Genomic DNA, 6483 nt, shown 5'->3' with positions numbered 1-6483 from the left:
TGTTTGATGTTTTCATTTGACAGCATAAAGCATTTGACAGCAAATAGGTGTCTCGGATGTTACACACCGAACTTATTTTAGGAAGATACTGCTATAGCAAACACAGGAAGAATGGTAATACATGTTATAGTCTTTTCAGAGTACGCTATTTAAATATCATAATTATCGTGGGTTAAATATGAGAAAATAAATTTAATGTAGAAATTAGCATCAAGTTACTCTTTATCATGGTACTTATGATCATAAATGGCGTAATCTGAATAAGCTATTACAAACATTTTTTCAATTTTTATGCATTCGAAAAAAATCAAACCTAATAAAACATTCGATTACTTTTTTGCACTTCAAGAGATTATGCAGGAATGATGAAACTCCCACTTGCCGTTTTGAATGTTGATTTTATGGTCACTGGCCATAATTTTGACTGAAATTATTTTTTATAATAAAACTCATTTCCATTGTTCTTGTTATTCTTGTAATACTCAACGCAGTTTAGTTTTAGGGTAGTAAACTTGTAAGAGGATAGAAGATAGAGGAGGAGAGTGTCCGGCTTATCCGCTTTCGGCTCTACACGGAAGAAATAAACTACCCAACAGTGAGTTTAATTCACCCAACCTCGAACATCCGTAAGGGAAGCCAAAATTGAGTAAGTAGGGTCGAAGTAGTTTGCCTTTACTTCCATGTTAAAAAAGTACCCAACGGAAAATGTATTTACCCAAATTTAAGTTTAATTCACTCAATTTCGACCTCAGGTAATAAAACTCAAAATTGGCTTCCCGTATTGAACTGGCGTCGTTGGATTGTTTGGCTCTTTTGTTTTTGACAACAAAAGAAAGAGTGGATGAAAGAGAAGAGAAAAAATAACTCAAAAGTAAGTTTAAAAATACTCAATTTTGAGTACTTTTTTTCTTCCGTGTAGCGACTGCTATAAGGCTATCTGACGTTTATCATCTTTCTCTTGCACGCGCACGGACGGGATAGGGTTTGTTTTCATACGGAAACGCTTCCGAAGCGTTTCCGTATGAAAACAAATCCTATCCTTTCCGTGCGCGTGCAAGAGAAAGATGATTAAACGTCAGATAGCCTTATGAAACCTATTCCTATATTAGAGATTTGTTTGTAGAGATAGAAACGGTTGTTAAACCGACATAAAGCACATTCAACCTTTCAAACCGATGACTTAAAAATATTAATCGATCCGTTGAAATCGTAAAAAAATCGGAATGTGGGGAGGGGGGATCCCTCAAGTAAGGCCCCTACATTGACAGTGGTGAAGAATGACCCAGGATGAAAAATCAATATGATTAAGTTGTTCTAAAACATGTTATGATTGAATTCGATGAAGTGTTACAAGTCATCCCGCAGTAGGGGTGGCTTACAATACCCATCATTTTGATATTATTTTCATATTTTTATTATTGTTATATGTCTGATCACTAATATTAGGACACATTAAAAGTATCATGCACTAGTAGAATGAATTAATCCTTTTAATTCAGAATTATTGAGAGAGAAAATTGAAAAGTGTTGCAAGTCACCCCGTGATAGATGCGAGGGGCGGATCACTTCGAAATTTGACTGAATCGAAAATACGTATTGAGAAAAATGCACCAAAAATGTGCGAATTAAACCAATGCGTTAAAAAGTGCATAAAATACCAAATGCACTGAAAAATGCGAATAAAGGCTTAATGCGTTTAAAAATGCGCTTCAATACTAAGTGCGTTGAGGAATGATCGCTGGTACACACAAAAAACAAACATTGTTCCAAAGAATATTATGCACTTTACATTTGAAAAGTGCTCCGTATTTTCAAAAATAAAAATGAAATTGATCCATTTCAAAGTAACTTTCTTATTTTAAAAGTGTTTCTTTCCTGTTCCCATTGTAAAATTAAAAGTTCATCCATTCAACTAGAAAATTGTAGATCTGTCAAAACTACTGAATTTCGTGGGAGAACAGGAAGAGAGAACATCGAGAACATCGTTCACTTCTGTTACCTAGTTCCACTATGGACTATCAGATGGTAAAAATAAATAAAGTTTATCGAGATGTATTTGTCTATTTCTTATATGACTATTATACTTCCGTACAACATTTAGCACAATAACATGTTTTTAATATAGAATTTTTTCCCATTGTGAATTAAATTATTTTTGTCCATTAATTTTTAGCAAAACTCCCGTAGTAGGTATCTCTCCGTGTGCATCGTCGTTTTCGTGTCCAGGTTTTCGCCTCTATCCGTGGCGAGTTGCGTCGCGAAACTTCTTGACTGCGAACGGCGACAAGAGGTCCAACAAGTCGCGGTAAACTTTAAATTTTATCTCCTCGATCATGAGTTCCGGAAAAGCAGAGGGAAAAGCGGTGTTAGGAGCAGTGAATAACCCACGGAATTGGAAAGGTAGGTCATAATATTATTGTGTATAAACAGCATGAAAATGTCAGACAAAAACACCTAACCCACTAACGCAATGGAACGAAACGGCTACGGAAGCAGTAGGATTTGACTGAAAATTTATCTGTCCAATCTCGCCGTTTCCGTAGGAAGTTTCGTTGTATTGCGCAGTGGGCTTGACGTGATTTTGCTTAATGCAAAGATTTAATGGAATGCAAAAATTTCTTTTTTTTTACAGTTTTTCTCAAATCGTTGATTGGCAAAACATCTTATATCTGCAATGTACACCCAACGAGCGACTTTGCAGATTTTTTGGAGCTGCTACTCATTCATACCGACATGTTGATTAAAACTATGAAATAAAATAAACAAAATCTATTATTATATTGTAGTAAAAATGGGAAAGAAAACTTGAATGGGTAAGGGGTGGGTGGGAGTCTCCTTTTTTGGGCGGCTGAAACTGTCTTTCTTTAATAAATCTATTCCACCCTGTATTCCACTATATTTACGATTTGATAATTTCTTTTTAACACTTCTACAATTTTGTTTTAAAAGTTCAAACTTTTAATTTTAGAATGGAATGCAACTTTCGAAACATGGTTGTTGCAAAAGTTAACGTACTTTTATTTTGAACATTTGCAACTCTCTACGAAAAAGAACCAACGCAACTTTTTATTTTTACCAATGGTTTTTTTAATTTCAATAATGAATTTTCTTTCTGTGTATAAAATACATATTGCATTACAAATGCATCAATTCGTTATAAAATGCGTTTTTGTACAAAGTGCGTTTAACAGATTTGACAGATATAGACGCCATATTTTGAGATTGTTATTTTGACGAAGCGGTAGTCAACATTGACTTTTGCAAATAATTTCAGGAAAATAGCTTTTAGTTGGTATACTACTGATGGTGTTTCCAGCCATTTGGCATAAGGCGCTGAACTTTACCTCGGCTGGCTGGCAGGGAGCATTCAATTGAATGAGGAGATTGCAGAAATATGTCGGAATGTAGGTTCGTTGTCTTTGTTGCCCACTTTTAAAACAGTTTTGAAACCTGTGATGTGACGTTTCACACTTCATGTTTTTGCAAAATGGCACGTATTCTAAGGGTATTTGGTCCTACATATGAACATATTCTGTAATATCCAATTATGCATGGTTCACCGATTGTACTGGACACTTTTTAGTCAAACCTAAAACCTGGCACATATACTGTAGCAGGCCCTCTACCAGTTCCCGGTGATAATGAATTTGTGGAATAAGTCAATGTTTACATATGCCTTTCCGACTTTTTATCTTTTTGTCTATCAGTTGTCAATGTCTATTCATCATTAAAAAAAACCGCCACCTAAGCTTCGCCATTCAGACAGCTAGAATTGAGGGTGACTTTCGGCAGTTTGTGATTTTTTTCTTATTACGGCAGGCAGATACATGTATTCCAAGAAAAGAAAAATCATGTTTTCTATATGGGAATAACCAAAATTCCAATCGAAAGCACAACAAATATACGTCAAAATTGAAATAAAAAAAAACAAAACTGAATCGAAAGCTGTTTTGATTATTAATGCATTAAAAATATTCAAATGCGTACACCAATGCGTCAATGCACTGTAAAATGCACCAATGCGTGCTCCATTGCATCAATACTCAAATGCATGAAAAAATGCTCAAAAATACGCAAATGCGTTCATCAATACGTATGACTGCTTCGAAAATGCGTGAGTGATCCGCCCCTCGGATAGATGTTCAGACAGTTTGGGATCGCTACGATAGGGTTTGTTATAGTTTAGAAACTTTTCAGATGATTTATATGATTGTATGTCATACCCCAGAAACCCATTGCCCAGAAAGTGATTCCCCAGAAATTTATTCCCCTGAATGCACTACTCCCCAGAAAACCATTCCCCAGAATACCACAATCCCCAGAAAGACATTCCCCAGAATGCCCCTATCCCCCGAAAGATATTTCCCAGAATGCCTCCATCCCCCGAAAGACATTCCCCAGAATGTCCTAATCCCCAGAATACCATACCCCAGAATGCACCATTTCCTAGCTTAGACTAAATACTTCGTAATTGCTTCATCCCGGGCAAATGCGTACTTTTAAAGAAGGAGTCATCTACTCTTTTGCCTTATTCCGGGCAAATGCATACTTTTAAAGAAGGAGTCATCTACTCTTTTGCTTCATCCCGGGCAAATGCGTACTTTTAAAGAAGGAGTCATTTACTCTTCTGCCTTTTTTCCTGGCAAATGCATACTTTTGAAGAAGTAGTTATCTACTCGTTTGCCTTTTCCCGGGCAACCCGGATAAAAATTCACAGTAACTTGTATGACATAACCCATTGCAATACAATAGATTGTGTGGCAAACAATACAAACTATTGTATGCTTATTGTAAAATGTTCACGGTTGTAAAAGATCTTTATTGTACGTACATTAAAATCACAATATATTTAAATGTTTCCGATATATTCTATTATATTTTTATTGTTCGCTTATGTTTAGTATTGCTCATCCAAAAACTAAACAATTTTTAAAAGTAATCGGTTTGGATGATCTGGAAATCCGTCTAATGTTATTGAATTAATATAATTTTGAAATATTTCATGGATTTATTATATTGATTAAATAACAATTGAAAACAATAAAATTACAATAGCTTTGTTTGTTAAATGAATAAAAATGTTATACCGGTTCTCAAGTATTTATTTTCATATTGCAGGTCTTGTTGCAGGTCTAAAAATGTTTTGCAATAAAAATTTGATTTCAAAAAAATGAACAAAAACTTTTGCTTATAATTTACTCGGAGAATGGCTGGATTCATTTGACCGTGTACAGTTTTGTTTATAATTAGTGAAGAGATGAAAATAATGAAACTGTATGGTGCAGAAAGTCTTTTTCATTGCAGTTTCTGCTGCTGCTGGGAAAGCGGTAGATCACTATGGCTTCTGTACCGTGGTGAGTATCTAAAGTGTTGAAGCGCGTTAGAGCATCATTACTGGGCGCGAGTATTTTGATCACTGTCACTGTACTGTCATTTTAGATTATTCACTCTTTTTCTCAGCGGTCACTATTTTCGTTATTTGCGGTTATCATTTCGGGGGCTGCAGTTCGTATCTGTGACTCGCGACGTTTGATAGGTCATCAAATATTATCGCTGTTATTTTGTCAATTTGGTCACCTGTCAGCTGCGCTACTGTTTTAGCAGCGCGTTTAGTAGCGACCGGTAAAGTGTCAAGTAATGATACTGCGCTGACAAACGGCCTATACTCACCACCGGTAATCGTAATCTTATACCTCGTCTTATACTGCAAAAGTTCAATGTACATAATGAACGCAGTGGTTCATCCCGAACAAAAAATAAATGAAAATTTTATCATCATAGTACCTGATGACATGCCTGGTAACATGTATCCTTGTTCCTTTACAGAAATGAAGCTTATGATAAATAAAATACTGCTGCTTGCTGGTCACTGATTGAAGATCGTTCAGTGGCTACCATTGGCCAATCTCACCAACGGGATATAATAAGAACTGATGCAGGTAATTTTTTATTTTCTTCTCGACGTATTTTTTCTAATAAAACTGACATTCTTCTATAATTTACATTTTTCACAGGTTTATATCTATTCGGAACAAAGTTAGTACACTTTTTAAACCGATGTTGGATTTTTCTCCAGATACAGGCAACCCACTTAACTTTGGAAGTAGTGCGCTGGATTCGTCTAAAGATATGTTAAACATCCGGAGGAAAATAAAATGATATGCAAAACAATTAATTGTATTGTATTTTTATTGTAATATTGGAGTATAATGTATTCTAAATCCTGTTGTATTCCTATTGTAAAACAATAGAAACAGTAATTGAAAACATTTAAAACACAATGTTTTCTATTGTTTTGTCGCTCGAAATCATCCCATTGAAGAACCGTAAAAATCAATTGTTTTGCTCCGAATTTTGTATGGAAAATTTTCGATTTTTTATTGTAAAGATACATAACAACCCCCCTTTTAATTGTAAAAGTCCCATTTACCATTCATTTTATCGTGGAAAACCATTATTTCTCATGTGATGTTATTGTCAAAA

At 35.0% G+C, this 6483-nt stretch overlaps 1 long non-coding RNA gene across 2 annotated transcripts; it reads left to right on the top strand.

Moving 5' to 3' along the window:
• Nucleotides 1–5318: 5318 nt before the first annotated feature.
• Nucleotides 5319–6144, top strand: LOC134226866 (uncharacterized). 2 transcript variants are annotated; one of them, XR_009983570.1, is made up of 3 exons: nucleotides 5319–5354; nucleotides 5827–5939; nucleotides 6015–6144. It is a non-coding gene; the product is annotated as an uncharacterized LOC134226866 (long non-coding RNA). The 2 variants fall into 2 exon arrangements; XR_009983571.1 differs by lacking the exon at nucleotides 5319–5354 and adding an exon at nucleotides 5611–5675.
• The last annotated feature ends 339 nt before the right edge of the window (nucleotides 6145–6483 follow it).

This window comes from Armigeres subalbatus, chromosome 3 (assembly GCF_024139115.2).
Source record: "Armigeres subalbatus isolate Guangzhou_Male chromosome 3, GZ_Asu_2, whole genome shotgun sequence".
Classification (NCBI taxonomy): Eukaryota; Metazoa; Arthropoda; class Insecta; order Diptera; family Culicidae; genus Armigeres; species Armigeres subalbatus.
The sequence above is the reverse complement of the archived record's forward strand: the minus strand, read 5'-3'. Positions and strand labels throughout refer to the sequence as shown.